The sequence below is a fragment of the Tamandua tetradactyla genome, chromosome 14 (genome assembly GCF_023851605.1).
Source record: "Tamandua tetradactyla isolate mTamTet1 chromosome 14, mTamTet1.pri, whole genome shotgun sequence".
NCBI lineage: Eukaryota > Metazoa > Chordata > Mammalia > Pilosa > Myrmecophagidae > Tamandua > Tamandua tetradactyla.
The window spans coordinates 22,292,586-22,311,540 of record NC_135340.1 but is presented as its reverse complement, the minus strand read 5'-3'; positions in this window follow the sequence as shown (position 1 = coordinate 22,311,540).

The window sequence follows — 18,955 nt, the reverse complement described above, 5'->3', positions numbered from 1 at the left end:
ATAGAGATTGGCTGGCACTTCCCTAGCTTTCCATAGTCCATCCCAACCCACTGATTCTTCATCCTCTTGCAAAAACCCTTCCTCCTTTGAGGTGTGTGATATCTGTTGATATCACCACCTTCTTGCTGCCATTTCCAGACCCCACATTCAACTGAGACTTAAGCCCACACCCTCAATTCATGGTTGAGCCAATGCCTTTTACCTGTCATCAATATCAAACACTCACACCCATGGCTACACTCTGACTCTTGCTCTATTTCTGAGGTCCTAAACTCTGGAATACCAATCTTCGGCCCCCAACCTTTCATCCTTTTGGTTTATTCCCCCTCTATTTGCCCTTTAAATATACTGAGTCCTTCACTGAGTCCTTTGGCAGAAAAGGGATCTCCATTTTCTGCCAAAAATCCTCCCCTTCTGGTTTTATGTCCTCCTCTATCCAGCCTAAACACCCAATCATTTACTTCATCTTGCACCTATCTTGAAAATGTGTATACTGATGGAAAGCATAGGCTTTGGAGACACAGACATAATTCAAAAACTGGTTCTGACATTAACTAAATTATGTGATCTTGAGCAAATATTAATCTGTCCAGTCTTTGCTTTCATTGACTATAAATAAGAATAGTAGCTTTCTTATAGGGAAGTTGGGGAGACCATATGAAATTTAAACAAGGATTTAGCTCATTGGATGAACAATAAATGGAAACAATTACTATAATGATAATTGTGAAATGAGTTAATATTTAGAAATGTTTACAACAGAGCTTAGCAGGTAGCAATCACCATTTAATGTTTATTAAATTAATATTTTTATTTATTTCTAGTATTATTAATATCCTTAACTATTGTCTCACACTCAAAAACTTCTTGTTTCTGTTGCTCCAACCATTTGCAGACTGTAGAGTTTTGTTCAGTACAATCCCATGCCAGGCAGGGTGAGGATAGTCAAACATCATGAACTGCAGCCTCAGCTGGGACCAGTACAAATCATTGATTCTTTGGTTGTCCTTCAACAATGTCCTTCCTTGTTTGCTCAGCAGCTATATCAGCCTTTCGTGGATCATCTCAAGGGTTCCACCCTATCTCTACCTTTCTCACACTTAGCTCCTACTTACCTCTTACTGGTTCCAGAAAAATGGAGGTCTGCTGCAAACGATTCTATTTTCTGACCCCCACCACTGTGACTTTTCTTCATTCTCTTCATTCATACTCATCCTTACTTCTTGTTTTCACTTCAGGACTCTAGCTCATCTGGGATCTTTGTGAATGCCTCCCTTCTACTTCTTCTGCTCATCCTATAGGTGTGAGAGGCAGTGAAGCCCATTGGTTATACATGTGAGCCCAGAAGGCCTAGGTATGAAACATGGTCCTGCTGCTTCCTAACTCTGTGACCTTGAGCAAGTTACTTAACCTCACCCTGGCTCAGTTTCCTCTTCTGTAAAACACGGAGAATATGGTACCTATCTCAGAGTGTGGTTGGGAGAGTCATCTGAACTGTGTGTAATGCACTTAGAGCAGTGCCTGGCATGTAGCAAGTTCTTGGTAATTGTACATTATTGTAAGTCCTTCGGGTATATAAAAGCACTTAAAACTTTCATCTTTTATGTCATCTCCTAGCAACTACCTTATCTCTCTTCCCTTCACAGTGAAGTTTCTTAGAAAAAAAAGTAGCCTTTGATATTTTCCCCGTTGCTTTAGTCCTTGGTCTTTCTCCCTCTTCACAGGTATGGTGCAACTCTCTCCTTAAAATGTGTTTGCTTAGGCCTTGCATTGAAAAACCTTTTTCTTATTCTTTTATTGGCCTCTCTGGGACACCTCACACTGGACAATTCTTTCTTTTTCAAACCTCTCCTGTGGCATTCCAAGATGCCATTTTATTTTCTCTCTGGCCCCTTTTTTCCCTTGTTTCTTATCTTATAAATGTTTCTTTCCCTCAGGACTCTATCCTCAGCCCTCCTCCTTTTTAGGCTGTGCGTTCTCCCTGCAATCTACCCCAGAAGGCTTCCATGTCTACTCAAACAGAGTTCTGAATTCCAAACTCATCTATCCCAAGGCCTACTTATAATTTTACTCAGTTGTGCACAGTCTCCTTAAATTTATCATGCCAAATGTGAGCTCATCATCTTCTCCACTTAACACTCTCCTCTTTTCTTATTCCGTCTCTAAGTAAATGGTCCCTCATCCACTCATTGACAAAGCCTAAAAACAGAGTTTCTCCTTCGACAATGCCTTCTCACTCACACTACCCCAGCATCGAGAAGATCCTGCAGTCTCAGAGATTCTGCTTCCTTACTACTCCTCAAATTTGTCCTCAATACTCCAATCTGACTACCTCCTTGTCATCCCTTATAGTCAATATTTCTTGCCATGATTATTGCAATTCCCTCTTAGTGAAGTCTCTCCACTCTTACTCTCCAGCTGTATCAATCTATACTTCACAATTCTGCAGAAGTGTTTTTCTTTAGCATGCAGATTTGCTTATATCATTTCTTTGCTTACAATTTCAATAACTCCCATGTTAAGTATCACTTTGTATCAGTTAGGAACTAGTTACAGCTATCAAATCCTTTCTGGCTAGATTAAAAAGAGTGAGGAGGAGGATTAGATGCTCATGAAGTCCTTAGAAGGGTTACAGGAGCAGGCTCTAGGCTGAGTTTTCTGAAATGACTCCCAAAATAACAGTGCAGAATTGGCCCACTGAGGGCTCACTGCCTCTGCAATGATCAGGAAGTCAGAAACTAAGGAAGGGCCACCACAATTTTGGCTCTAGGCACACTACCTCTGCCAAGCTCCATGTCAGTTTGACATCCATGAAGCTGGGACTTGGTATTGCCAACTCTGCCCCTGAGAAGTCAAATGTCTCTACAACCATGTCTGTCGGTATAAACAGTGGAAGCAGTAGTAGGTGGCCTCTACCTCAAGGAATTCACATCCATGTTTCAAATCTTTCCGTTTTTGCTTCTGTTTGTAGTAGTACTCTATCACTCATGTTTATCTGTAGTCGTACTTATCACTCATGTTTGACTTAACTGACTTCTTGTTTCTCTCAGCTGACTAGACTGTAACATATTTGAATGCAAGAACTATTCTTGTTCATCTCTCAAATACCTGACAATAGCAAGTTCTTGATAAAATGTTTATTGAATGCGTGGAGAAACCTTAGCATTATCTTTGACTCCTTTAATCCACCAGCCAGCAGCATCTATTAGTTATCTCCAAAATATCCTTGCAACGGTTTCTCATCATCTCACCCCAACTAATGCAATATAACCTCATTTTTCATTTCTACCACTTCAGTCTTTTCTGTGGTATAAATTCCGTATCACCGCCATACTTAACTTGCTGAAACACAAATCTTCACATTTTACTCTCCAGCCTAAAATCTGCTGAAGGCTTTTTCTTTAGGGAAAATACAGGTTCCTTTCTCTCTCTGTCCACAGTCTATCTTCTAGCTTTGGGTCATACCACTCTCTCAGGTCCTCTTTCTGAGATAATCATTCCTGAGTACAGCTCAAACACCAAACTCCCAGCTCTAGCTGCCTGCTCTTCCTGGGCTGCTCTATCTTATTCACCCTTCGTGATCTAGGTCAGGTGATACTTATTTTAGGGAGGTTTTTCCATCATTGCTCTTTATACCCTCTCTCCCCACACCCTCCCCCAGCACTCCACATCTGCCTAGCAAATTAGTCAGGTCCTCTGAAGTTCTAGAGAAGTTTTAAGCTTTATTACCCAGGGCCCTGGGGGTTCCACAAGGGTTTTTCTAGAGTCTCTGAAAGGAAAAGAATTAAGCTGAGCAGGTGAAGATCTGAGGCCCCCCAATTTCAGCCAGGGCAACTCTGCTTCAGTTTTATTAATGTTTTGTGTTTTTTATGACTCTATAGAGAAAAAGTTTGCATTGCTATGGGAAAAAGAAAAAAAATGCTTTAATGAAAAGCAATTTCTGAAGGACTTTTATACAGGGGGTTTAGCAGCCATCCCACTGTATTGAGTTTAATTATGTTTGGTACTGTATCGTGCTCATTTTTTAATCCCCTGTGTCTAACCTAATAGAGGCAGCCAATAAGCATTTCCTCATTTGGATTGAAGAGATAAAGCTCAAAGAAGACATTATAACAGAAACAACATGCAGAACTGTAAGGGAAAAGAGGATTTGATTTTTTTTTTTTACTTCCTAAGAAAAACATAAAGCTAGAACCAAGGTGTTTATTACAAAGATGAAAGTTTTAAATACATGCAAAAACTTAATTCCACTTTGACCTAAGCGGTGATGGATTGCTTTGCAAAAGCCTCCCTCACAATATACATAATCAAGAAGAGAGCAGGCCATCTTCCAGAGATGACACAGAAACAATGTCAGTGTGGGGTTGGTGGTCCCACCAGAAGACCTTGCAGTACCCTTTCACTTCCCAGCCTCCATGATCTGTTATACTCACACGCAGTTCACACTGAGAGTACAGATGGCTCGTTACCTGGATTTTTTGAGACTGTAATATCAGCAGTATTTTATTTTACTTGGAAAGTGAATTGGCTTAATACCTTGATATTACCTTGGAGCTTGAAGTCCCTCCAGGCAACTGTAGAAGGGCAAGCCCTGGTGTGAAGGGGTGTGGGCTAGGGGAGCCAGAGCTGTTCACTGAAGCGATGGTGTTGGCATCCACAGATCACAGATTTGCTTGGGTGGCACATTTAGGGGAAAATTTATAGCTTCTGCTCCTTAGTAGTAAATGAGAATTCACTTGACTGAGGAAATAAGTCGCGGGGGATTCTGTCATTGTCCTTGTGGGTGGTCAGCGGCCACTTGTCCACAGCGTTTGAAGTCAAGGGCTTACTCTGCTGCCTGTTTTACACTGCACTTTACTGCAGCTGATTGAGTTTTCCCACTTGAAGGTTGGGTAATAATACATTTTATTCCCAGAACAACTAACTTTTTAACAGCAATCAGAAAGATTGCTTATTATTTCCATGACTTGGGATCTTTTGTGTGATGTGTTTTGGAACTTAGTTGTGATACTGACAATGTCATGAGATTTCCATGCTTCTCAGGGAATTTTGACATAATATACTTAGAAACGCTATAAAGCATTTGTTTGCTCACTTAACGGGAGCCAGTGCCCATCTTTTCTGGAAATGTTTTATGTGATGGAAAAGTTCTAGATGTAGCTTGATAATTCTGTTTTATTAATATTCTAATTAAATCGTGAAACCCTGGTGAATGTCCTCAGGGAGGAATAGTTAGCAGAATGAATTAATTGTACTTCTTTTTAGCTTTGTTTTCAGAGGTGAATGTTTAGTTAGAGGCTTCTGACTGACATATTTTTACTTACTTGGGGGAAATGTTTCATTTTGTAAATCTTACATGCCACCTAAGGAAACAAATTCAACAAACTTCAAAGAGCCTAGCTCTATATCATGGCAGAATATCCTCCTTGATCAGTTAGCCTTGCGACTAAACAGAGGTATAATTTATGGACTCAACTGTAGGGATTAACTGACATTGACATTTATGTTAAGACAGGGCTCACCTACATCATTGTACAATTTGTGATCAGAATATTTTCTTCTGTACCTTAATCTATCCTCTATTAAGCCTATTAGCCTGTCATACATACACACACAACATTCTGTCTCTCCCTACTTCTGTTATGTTACACTACTGCCTCCAGTTATTAATGGGGAAAAGGAGAAATAATGGTATTTGAAATGCCACCCCTGCACACTCAACCATTGTCCTATATCTAAATATCACCTTTTAAATTCTGCCCAAATCATCAGGTGTCTCATTTTCTTAAACCTGATGCTTCATTAGCAAGATAGTTTACTTACTTAGCTTGTGCAACATAGCGAATAAGAAAAGAATTTATTTAATTGTCCGTGGCTTAAGCTAACAAGATTAAAAGCTCAGATAGTATGTTACAAGTTTATGGCCCGTTTTTATGATTCATCACTTGAGATATGTAAATGTTTTCATCATAGAAGCAGCAGAAAGAAATATAAAAATATGTGATATAATTATGTTTCAGAGGAGGAATAACCAGTTATGTTTATCAGAATCATCTCTGAAAGAATCAAGAAATTTCTTGGGTATGGCTAAGGATCAAACAGTGCTTTAAAGACTCAGATAAATCCAGAAACCAAAGTCTACAATTAAAAGGGCTGTCTTAAGGAATGCAAAATGCTTAGCACAGACATAATCTTTGATGCAAATGTCACAGTTCTGAAAATCGCCTGATAGCACTGGGCAGCCTTTGAAATTGGATTCATATGTTGAGCTTGTCAATATACTACCCATTCTGCCAAAGGATTAAAATTGGTTCTTTCTTGGTTCATTTGGGGTGTGGGTGAGGGAATGCAAAGTTTGTTGCCTCTTACATTCATTATATGTACAAGGCAACATCTGTTCCCTACTAATTTTTTCTGGCTGCGTTTCAGCCTTCAGCGTATGTTCAATAACCATAGAATTGAATTTTGTGGCTGAAATTTGATAAATAGGCTTATTACCTGAGCTACTGTTCAGCTGGGATGCACCACTTGGTAAAACAGTACACCCTTCCATGAAACCCTTCCATGGTGATGGATAAGTAGCTGGGATCTCTAGACCTCCAAGTGCTATCTGCCCTGGCACCCCTGTTCCCTTCCCTGGGACCTCCAAGCAAAACTTTCTATAATCCAGCAACTAACAGCTTAATGGCAGGCACAGCAGAGCTCCAGGAGCCCCTAGAGTGTTTGTTAAGTATTTTGAATAGCAACTCAGCTCTCTGAAGAGCAGACTTCCAATAAAGAAACTGGAATATCTGTACCCCTTAATAGTTAACCAATATAACCTTATCCTCAGGGTCCTAATAGGGAAGAGATGGCACACTCAAATTAAGACAATGTGATGAGATTTCATTTATAAGAGCACTATTTACAAAGATGTGGAGGGATGGAGAACTCCAGGGATGGTACAGCAACCCCAGACTTGGAGCAGCAAGACTCTCCCCACCCTGGGCTCTGGTGGACAGAGGAGAGGTGGCCGTAATATAGCGAAGGCTGCCTTGAGAGAAGTGACCTTAGGTCAAGGGACAGAGTCAGGCTGATGCAACCCTGAAGACAGGGAGAGGCTCCCGCCTCCTGTGAGTTCCCCACTGGCAGAACCCAGTGGGAAGCCAGGAAGAAATGGGCCCCAGGGAAGACATCTTCTGTCAGGTCATGCCTCAGGGAAGAAGGATGGAGCGTGCATCTGGAGGGGCAAAGGGGAGACACCATCTGTCATTGTCCTTCTCCCGTGGCATCTTCCAAAATAGTTCATAGCTCACATGCAGGCTCTTCACTCCACAAGGAGAAAAAGATTTAGCTTGCTTATATATCTATACATATAAATATATTTTTATCATTGGATTAGGAAATGTATTTCTTTTTGTTTTGTTAACTAGCTTCATTCCCCATGTTATGATTAGTGCCATACCCTAGTCACATCTCTCAAATGGAATTTTCACAATCAGTCAGGTTTACACGATTTGATATTAAAAATGAATAAAAAAGAAATAGATGTACAATTGTTTAGTAGAGATTTCCGAAACTAAAACAACAGAGGCTCTGACAGATTATTCCTGAGGAAGGGTGGAGTAATCATTTATTCTCTGTAAGATCAGTTGCGTCCTTGTGATGTCTACGAATGCGAAAATACAACTCTCTTAGCAACTCACAGGAGGCGGGTAAGATCACACTGTCTGTCTCAGAGAGGTCACGGTTATCTCTGCCCAATCCCACTCATGTTCCTTCCCCAGGCAAGGACATGTGCTGACTATCTACACATTAATAGATCAAGAGAGAGATTATAGGCCAAGGAGAACCTGTTCTTCCTTTGATCCTTCCCAGCCTCACCTCCCAGAAGTTGAGCACACAGTGGCCTTGCCCAGAGTTGGGCTTGCCCTGCCTGCTACCTGCCTCCAGGTCCTCACAGTCCGCTATTGCCACACCCACTCCTGTGGACCTGAGACTTCAGGGGTGCTCCGTGTGGTGGAGCGCTGCACGTCCAGCCAGCACTGGGAGAAATAGCTTCTGAGATGTGAAGCAGCAAAAGCCCTATTACCCTGATGACATAGTCAACATAAGGGAGTGGCCTATGGGTTAATCTGTGAGGTGACCCTGGCCACATTAGGATGCGCAGACAGGCTATTCCCAGGACTAACTTCCTTATCTCCACAGCTGGTGACTTGGATTATCTGAGGTCTAAAATCCAATTAGGCAAATCATTTAACTTCTTGTACCATGGGATCATATTTTACTTCAGAGGACTACAATGAGAACCACTCACCATAATTATTAGATCGGTTAGAATTATTTTAACTTGTCATTTAGCTGTGGTGGCCTGGCCTGGCCTGTGGGACTGCTTTCCTTTTAGCCAAAGTCCTGAATGACCAGTTCTACTCCTTTGTCAACTGTAGTTTTTGCCCTCATGGTGATGCTGGGTGTCTCTGGTGCAGAGCTAAGGAATTATAATGTTCTCACCTCCTAAGGATATGATCTAATGCAAAGATAGAAGAGCAGCTTTGTATACGGAGAAATGTTCCGTCTACACAGAAGGGAAAAGGAAATGAGTTTTAGAATTCTCTAAACATGATGTTTTATCTTTTAATTATATGCCTCAGTGGGTAATGAGAAACTTGGATAATGCAAACATAACTGTAATTCCAAGTCATCAAACATTTACCAAGGGCCTACTGAGTGCCCGGCACTGGTCCAGGTGCCACAATAATGATAGAATATGATGTCTACCCTGACTTTAAGAAGCTTGTGGTCTGGTAGGAAAGTAAATTTAGACTTAGGGCTTCAGAATAGGGAGAATTTAGCTGTTGGAGGGAGAGTGGGAATGGAGAAGGCTTCTTAGAAGAGGTGGCATCTGTACTAAACCTAGAAGAATGGGTCCTAAGTAGAGGAAACAATCTGGGCAAAGCCACAGTTTGAAAAACAGCATGCTGGATTTGGACAACTGAAAGTCATATGATCTTGCTGCAGGATAAAGGTCTGTGTGGGACATGATGGGGAGGATGGGTCAGCAAAGGTTGTTGTGGAGTGCCTGGTGACCAGAGCTTGGACTTCATTTACTAAGCATTGGGGAGCCATTGAAGGGCCTTAAACGAGGCAAAGGAATGGTCACACTGGACTGGGCATTTTAGAACCATCAGCCTCATGTGCATGGGCTGATAAACTAAATATCCCTGTTCCAAACATTGGTTTTGGAGTTTAGCATTTATTAAATGGCTTGTTAATTCCGTTTAAATTAAATTAGTAGTGAGATTAGTAGCGTATCATCCATCAGAGTCCAGTCAGGAGAATAAACCACATCAGTTATTTTAGCAAAGACTGGTTTTGAAGAACTGTAAAGGCAAAGAGGGTACATATACCAAGGTATTACCGAAATAGTAACTGCAGGAGGAAGCCACTATCCCGAGCACTAGAAGAAGAAGGGAAAGGTTGGAGTTATTAAAACTTACAATTTAGAAACTTGTTGGGAGAGGGGGATGGTGTTGTGCAGATTTGAAAATACTATGTACCCCAGAAAAGCTAAGATTTAATCCTGATTCAATCTTTTGAAGGCTGCCTTTCTTTTAATCCTAATTCAATTCTGTAGGGCAGAAACGTTTGATTAGATTATTTCCACAGAGGTGTGGTACATCCAGTTGTGGGTGTGACCTTTGACCATTCCAGGTGTGTCTTGACTAGTTTACTGGAATCCTTATAAAAGAGGAAATTTTTGGAGAGAGATATGACAGAACCTTCAGAGCAGAGCTGACACAAATACTGACACTTAGGGAACAGAAATTCAGATGTTTGGAGATAATTGGAGACATCGCCATGAGATGTCAAGGAAGCAGACATCTCCATGAGATGTCAAGCAAGCTAGAACCTGGAGAGAGCCAGGGGAAGCCAAGACATGAAAACCAGCCCTGGTGAAACAGTGAGGAACCTCCACAGGAACAGAGGCCGAAAACAACAGAGCCCAGGAGCAAGGGACCAGCAGATGCCAGCCAAGGGACTACTCAACTAACAGGTGTTTCTGACCCATTGACCTTCCTTGAATTAAGTTATCTTTTCCTGGATGCCTTACTTTGCACATATTTGTAGACTTAGAACTGTAAATTTGTAACTTATTAAATTCCCTTTATAAAAGCCTTTCTAATTCTGGTATATCATGTTCGGGCAGATTGCAAACTTAACATAGGTGGTGATGCATTATGAGGCTGGTTCTGTGATTTGGACCAACTGTTGCTCCTAGTATGAACTGGCACTGCTAGTGGGAAGAGGCACTGATAAACAGAAAGCAAACAGGAAAAGCAAGTCCCTTCTCCTTTCTCCAGCCTCATTGTCTCCATTAGCACTCCATGGCAGAGCCTCATAGGGAGCCAGTTGGCCAACTGGTTTGCAGATACTCAGACCAGAACCACAAAGCAGAGAAGTGAAGTGTGATTTTGGAACTGAGAGATTATAGCTTGTTGCTAAATTGCTCTTCCCAGAATAGACACCAAAGGACGACAAAAAAATGGGGTAGACATCTGTTATAGTTAGGTTCAGGTGTCAACTTGACCAGGGGAAGGTGCCTCGTTCTGTCACTGATTACATCTGCAGTTGGCTAGGGGGGGTGCCTGCTGCAGTGAATGATGTTTGATTTAATTGGCTGGATGCTTAAATGAGAGCGCTCAAAGCAGCACAGCCCAAGCAGCTCAGCATACCTCACCTCATCCCTTGCAGATCAGCCCAGACCTTTGGAGATATAGAAAGGAATCACTTTGGAGAAAGCTGTGGGAACCCAGAAGTCAGAAGAGAAGGCCAGCAGAAATTGCCTTGTGCCTTCCCATGTAAGAGAGAATCTCAGATGAAAGTTAGGTGCCTTTCCACTGAAAAACTGTGTGTTTTTATCTAAATAAATCCCACTTTATTTAAAGTCAATTCATCTCTGGTGTGTTGCATTCTGGTAGCCTTAGCAAATTAAAACAAACACTCTAAAAGCTAAAAATTCCCTAAAGGGTAGACGGGTAATCACCTTCCAGATATGTTTTCATGGTTATCTATAAGTGTTGTTAGCTGTCTTTATGGCCTCTAATTCACATTTTCTTTAATGTCTGGGGACTTAATGCTTTTCCCTTGACACTCCCGACCCCAAGTCTACTGTCCTGCAGAGCATGGAACTTTAGGGCAAAGACGTGAGTGGGCCTGGGCATGGGAGGTGGGCAGTGTCAACCACATGCCCAGCTTCTCAGTCGTCTTGGAGTCTAAGACACATAAGACATTCATAGAAAGCTCACGCTTCTTTTAGTCATTTCTACTTCATTAATGTCTCTGCAGGTTCTTTGGTTAGGGCTTTGCTCCTTGTGGGCATTTGTACTGGTTTGTAGAATTAGAGAGTTTCGATCACATAAATTATGCATTTAATTAAGTATGAATTTCTGTATATATAATTCTTCCCACCCCCACTAGATGACAGCCCTCTCGAGGGCAAGTCTGGGCAGTGGGAAAGCAGGGATTTGGAGTCAACAGAATCGGGTTCAAATCCCAGCTCTGACACTTAGGAACTGTATATTCTAATAACTGCAAGTTATTTAATCTCTCTGAGCCTTAGTTGCCTAATCTGGAAAGTAGGCGATAATAATCTGTTTTTACTGAATTGTGACAGTGAGGTGAAAGGATATCACACAGAGCCCAGTTCTTAATAGATGTTTAATAACTTATTTCTGTTTTCCTCCCTTTATCTTAGATCTCATTTAACATACCTTAATATGCTAAGAATACAGCAATATTGGTCAACCAATTTACCAAAACAGAGAAGTTGTGGAATCATTTTAGGAGAGTTTTGGATTTCTTTTAGGAAAGAAACCGAAACATCTTTATATAATTCCCCCCCTCCTTTGGCATCTAGAACATTGGGTACATCAGTTACAATAAGAAAATATAACGATTGGGAGTTATTTTTAAAGAGGAAGGTCGTCTTCAGTGTGTGGAGATATGAGCTGCCGGATGCTCTGTCAGAACAATAGCTATTCATTGTGTTAGTTTCAAAGCTGGCACCGGCAAGCTAGTACTCGAGTGTTATTCCCACACAAATCTCGAGCAAAATTTCCATGACCTGGTAGACTGGTGTAAACAAACTCTCTGCAAGAGCATTTTACATCTGTCCCCATGCCCTTCAGTCAAACGCTCAGCGCTTTTCAAGGAGTCTTGTAAGCACGGCTTAAGAATTATTATTATTAGCATTTTTAACAAATGTTCATCAGCCACTGCCCTCAGGATTGTGTTTTGTTGCAGAATGTGCACTGCAAGCAGCTTAGAATTCTTCCACCAGAGCTGTAGATGGGAGATACAGCCGTCACGTAACACAGGCCGACGGAAAGTCCTTTCCAGGCTGCAAAGCATGAACAGGCTGGCCAGGGTGTGCAGGTCGCTGGAGGTCCTGACCCCTGGGCCAAAAAATAATGGCAGGCTTTTCATTTTTAAGTGGTGGTTAGCATTTGATAGCACTTAGTATTTGCAGTGACCTTTACCGCTATTGTTATTAGTTATTCCCCCCAGCGGCTCTTTGAACTAAATGACAGAACTATTTTTACTCATCTCCCCCAGCTCCCTCCCTTTTCACTCCAGTCACTAGGGTGACCTCTGTAAGATTTGGGGTTTTGGCACATCTTTCTGGTGTTCGCTTAGGTGTACGCTCCATTTCCTCTTAAGCAATGATCTCAGTGAGAAAAAAATATTTTCAAGTCAAAACAGTATTAAAGACAGTGTATGTTACGTTTTAAACGTTAAGTCAGATCATGTCACCTTCCTCCGTAGAATCCGCAGTGGTTCCTCATCTCACTCAGGGAAAAGGCCAGTCTTCCCAGAGGCCCCGAAGGCCTTTCCACTCCCTGGTTGTTTGGACCTCACCTCCTTCTCTTGGCCCCTTGATCACCCTACCCCAGCCACACCAGCTTCCTTGCAGCTTCTCCAGCAAGCCAGATAGGCTCTTGCTCGGGCCTTTGCTTGGTATTTCCTCTGCCCTGAGAGTTTTTCCTTCAGGTGCTTACACGGCTGGCACCTCCTTCAGGTCTTTGCTCAGATGTCACCTTCTCAATGAGGTCTCCTCTCCCTGCCTTATTTAAAACTGTAACTGATGAAGTTCTTACTGCCTTCCAAAAATAATACAGAATTTACTTAGTTATTATATATGTAGTGCTTATTTTCTCTCCTCCCACAAGAATGCAAAATCCACAAAGATAGGTTCTTTATTTCCCTGCTGTATCCCAAGAACCTGGAACAATGCACACAGTAGGCATATAACAAATTTTTGCTAAATAAACAGAGTACGCCTCTGCAAGTCGTCATCGTGAGAAGTGACCTGTGGACTTGGAATGTTTCTTGATATGTGACTTATCTGTATATCCTTTAGCAATGGTTCCTAACTTCATTTTCTACCCATAATAAACAATTCCCTTTGATAGTAATACTGGTGTGAAAAGGAAGCGCATAAATTCTTAAGGTTGGAGGGATGTGTAAAACCTCAGTTTCTCAGCATTGGAAAGGACTTTACAGGTATTTCATCCACCTACCCATCTACTCCAACCCTAGTGACTGCATCACCATTTCATACTGCATCTCCCTTACCATCTTTTACAGGGAGAGAAGAAGATGTGGTGCTTAAAATAATAGGTTCTAGAGTTAGACAGTTACTATCATCTAATCCCTGCTCCACCAGTTTCTACTGTGTGACCTTGAACAAGGTAACTTAACCTCTCCCGGCCTCAAGTTTCCTCATGTTTATGGGTGGTGGTAAAAACAGCCCCCACTTCAATGAGCTAAGGCTTGTGAAGAGTTTGGCATATAGGAAGCACTGAATAAGTCTTAGTTATTATTATTGTGATTGTTAATATTATGAATTCTGAGTTTTGTTAAGGTCCTTAACATCAAGCTTAATCAGTCTTCTGAAATGTATGTAACTAAAGGACCCACTTCACCAGCTTGGGGTACAGATAATAGGTGTATCTCTCTCCCTCCCCCATTAATTGCTGGAGCATTTTTCTGCTCACCTTAGCAGGAAGTCCCCCACCTCCTCTCACCTCTTCTAGTCATACAAGAAAACTAAGAACAGGATGGTCTTAATTCAGTCCAAAAGAGTCAGTACCGGTTCCAAATGCCAGGCAGAGAAAAAGACTGGGGAGTCTGAGTGGTTCACCAGTGTTGCTGGTTCTTACCATGTGGCAATGATGGACACTAGTTCTACGTAGTCCAGCTGACACTTCCCCATTGTGATTCTCTTATTGCCTAGATCTTCTACACAGTGCCCTGTGCTTGGGCCCAAGGTTATAACTCTTTCATTTCATGGTGCACATTGTTCTCAGGTTACACCCACTTCCAGAAGGGCTTTTAGTCACAGTGGGCTGTGTGGGAACCAACCCCTCCTTCTGCTGTAATCTTTCATCCCTGATGGTAAGCCAGGATCACTGGTCCTATTGACCCTTTCCTTATGTTTAGGTGTGCCTTTGGGTTCTTTGCCACCCTTTTCTCCCAGAGGGGTTCTTATAGGGTCTATCCCAACCCATCAGGGAGATTCTGATAATCTTGATGTCCATGTAATTGTCCCACTTTGCATTAAAGACCAGCTCTGCATAACAAGGGAATAGTGGGAACAGGCTTCATCAGGCCACAAATAGCTCTACTAGATTGTCCCTCCAGGACAGTAGGGATGGGAGAACCTTACAGCATCTTAAGAGTGACCACTTAATGACTCTTCCCTGGAGGAGGAGGATCTGCTTCTATGTGACTGTGTCCCATTAGGCATAAAAGTGATTGAAATTATCTAGCTAACTAACAGCTAGTTACGCCCAACAGATGCCACATAATACTTAAATTCACTGGGTCTGGTTTTACTCCTTGAAGTCAATAAGCTTCTTGCTTCTTCCTTACGACAGACCTTTACCTACTAGAAAGTAAGAGCCTTCTGATTCTTTTCTTCTCCACTGGTTCTAGCAGCGGTGGTGATCTTAGGCACATTCTAAACATTAATAGCTAATTCTTATTGAGCTTACTGTGTATCTGACACTATGCTAAGAGCTCTGATATGTCAACTAATATAATCTTCAAACAATACCATGCGACAGGTACTGTGTCCTTTTTTTTCAGATATACGCATTTAATATTTTCACATGTGGTAAAAGGAAGAGTATTTCTGACACAAACTTTTCTTAGGTTTGTGCACAATTCTCTCCCGAGTCTCCTAGGTCAAAGGTAGTCAACCCATTCCATAGTTAATCCTCCTAGGAAAATGCCAGGAGAGGGGAAGTAAACTACATTAGTCTGGGTAGTTCAAATTTTCCCCTCTTTTCTCTGTTATGCAATAGGGCAAATATTCAAAACACAGTCAAGGAGTATTGAACAGATACTGCATAGGAGCCATTTCACAGGCGACCTGTACTCAGGTCCAATGAGGCAGTGTACACAGGTGTGACTCTGATAGCTGTTCCAATAATGAAGCATTTCCATCTCCACTGTGGTAGGCAGAATAATAGCCTTCACCCTAATCCTCCAGGACCTGGGATTAGGTTACCAGAGCCTGTAACTATATGTTATCTATGGTATAGCAAAAAGGGACTTTACAGATATGGTTTAAGGTCGTTCAGGACCCGTGGGAGCCAGGTGAGCCCAATCTAATCCATGCCTCCTTAAACCACGTGGCGGACCTTTCCCAGCTGTGGCCAGAAGGGGGCAGCACTTTGTGCAGGAGGAGGCCGGAAGGAGATGCACGCTGCTGGCTCGGGAGACAGGGGAGCCGAGGAAGGTGGACAGCCTCCGGAAGCAGGAAATGGATTCTCTTGTACTGTGTCCTTTTTGTAGATGAGGAAACTGAGGCTTAGGAAGGCTTAGTAACATTCCCAAGTCACATAGCTGCCCGAGTCTGAACACAGGCAGTCTGGCTGCAGGGCCCATAGCCATGTGTTGGGCCTAGAGCCCATTGTGGTTTTCCTGGGGTGAAAACAACCACCACCACAACAAAAACCCCACAGAGGTAATAGTTACTTCTGAATGTCATGGTGAGGTCTGAATGTGATCGTGTAAGAAAAACTGTTTAGCACCATGGCTCTGTAACTGCTCAAAAATATATTCATTTGCCACTCTTTTCTTTCCATTCAAATGATCATCCCATTTCTTAGCTACTTTACATTTTTAAAGTACAGCGGGTGGCCATGACTCCATTATTACAGTGTGTGGTTTGAAGTCCCCTCCTGTCTTGATTGTTCTCCTCTAGCTCATTTAGATCTCAGATTATGGGGCTCAGAGCTACACCTGATCCACCAGGTGGGCTTGAATACAGCAGAGTGGAAGGAGACAATCACTTTCCTCCCATGGGACACAAGATCCTATTACTTGCAGGTTTAGGGGCATTACGTTTTTAGTTGGCCAAGTACACTGCCGACAGATACTGAAATTGCTGTCAGATGTGGCCTATCACTAAGCCAACACAGCAGGCATACTCACTGCCCTCCCCCTCTCTGTGTGGGACATGACTCCCAGGGGTATAAACCTCCCTGGCAACATGGGACAGAAATCCTAGAATGAGCTGGGACTCAGCATCAAGGGATTGAGAAAACCTTCTCGACCGAAAGGGGGAAGAGAGAAATGAAACAAAATAAAGTGTTAATGGCTGAGAGATTTCAAATAGAGTCAAGAGGTTATCCTGGAGGTTATTCTTATGCATCATATAGATATCACCTTTTTAGTTTAAGGTATATTAGAGAGGCTACAGGGAAATGCCTGAAACTGTAGAGCTGTGTTCCAGTGACCATGTTTCTTTAAAATTATTTATAATGATATATAGCTTTCTCAAAGTGACTGGGGGATTGTGAAAACCTTGTTCTGATGCTCCTTTTATCTATGGTATGGACAGATGAGTAAAAAATATGGATTAAAAATTAAATAAATTATAGGGGGAAAATGTTAAAATAAATTGGGTAGCGGGAAATACTAGTGGTCAATGAGAGGGAGGGGTAAGGGTTATGGTATGCATCAGTTTTTTCTTTTTTCTTTTTGTTTCTTTTTCTGGAGTGATGTAAATATTCTGAGAAATGATCATGGTGATGAATATACAACTATGTGATGATATCGTGAGCCATTGATTGCATACCAAGTATGGAATGTTCATACATTAAGAATGTTCATGTTTGTATGTTGATTGGTTTTATTAATAAAATTTTTTTTTTTTAAATTGCTGTCAGCCAAATCCTCAACATGTTTTTACTTAGGCTGTTGCCACTCCATACCTCACTCACCCTAACTTTGTGTGATGGATACTTTCTTTTTCAAAATGTCCTTTTTTGTGGGTTGTTTTTCTTTTTTTTCTGATGACTTAGGTACTATATGCTTGCTATGAAGACTTTGAAAACATTCAGAAGAGAGCAAAGAAGGAAATTAAAGACACCGTGACTAGCATGGCCTAGAGTTAACCATTAATAATATCCACATATATTTCTTTCCAGTGCATGTGCGTTTCTTGCCTAGACTACATGCAAAACTTCTTAACTGCTATCCCCTAACATTGGCTTCCTCGTTTTTATTCTTACACTCCTATACATTTTGTTGTCCAAAATGGCACTGTGAACCTCTAAAATCATAACTTTCTCCTGCTCAGAACCCTCCAATGGCTCCCCATATCACATTGTCCTTCTCCTGGTCTGCACGGCCATATGCCATGGAGCCTCTCCAGCTCTGTTCCTTCTGCTCTCCCCTTGCTCACTGAGCTCCAGCCTCATTGGCTTCCTTCCAATCCCAGCCCTTTCCTGCGAAAGGGCCTTTGCACGTCCCTCTTCCAGCCGTGACTCAGTCCTTCATTTCAGTCCCCAGTCAGTTGTCCCAAAATAACATCTCCACCAAAATAGCCCTCCATCACTCTCTTTTCCTTACCCTGATTGGTTCTTCTATAGCATGATTTTAACGACTGTAACATTTCATCATCTGTATGTACTATCAATCCTCCTCTATTGTTAATACTTTTAGATTGTTTTCCTTTTTGGATATTATAACTTAGAGTAAATATTTTATCCTTTCTTAAGATGCCATCATTTTAGTCAACAGAGGTGATTGGGATACTTCTATAATCAGGTACTATTTTAAGTGTTTTGTACATATTCATTTATTTAATGAGGTCAATACAATTATCCTCATTTTCAGGTGGGAAAATTGAATCAGAGAGTGTAACTTCTTTAACATCAAACATAGTAAGTACTAGATCTGGAATTCAAACACAGGCTTTCTGGCTCCACAGCTTTCTTTCTTTCTTTTTTTTTTTTCATGTTTAGAAGACTATTTATTGACAAACATTCAAGACATTTGAGCAGGAAAACAGCTACAGCAAGTATATATACAAAGTGAATCATGGTTTAGTTTTAAAAATGTACATCTATTAACAGCCAAAAGGCTAGAAGAATGTTGATTAAAAAAAGTTTACTTTTTTTTTTTTTTACATTTCTAGTTGTTCATGCAAAAACTTATTTATATTTGTAGTGTTAATCAGGGACATACATGACTTAAAAATAATAGAACTGTATGTGAGAAAAACAGCTTTTACAAAGTGTGGACTATAGTTAGTGGTAATATTTTAATCTTTTTCATCTACAGTAGCACATTTACTACACCAATTCTGTGGGGTAGCAGTGGGGAGGGGCATAAGGAGTATGGGAGGATTTGGGTTTTGTTTTTTATTCTTATTTGTGTTTTGGAGTAATGAAAACTTTCTAAAATTGATCATGGAGATGCATGTACAACTATGTGATGATAGTGAGCCAGGCTTTGTATACTTTGGATAATTTGTGCTCAGCCTTCATTTTTTAATACAATTTTATTGATATATATTCACATACCATATAATCATCCAAAGTGTACAATCAGTGGTTCACAGTATCATCATATAGTTGTGTATTCATCACCACAGTCAATTTTTGAACATTTTTTATTA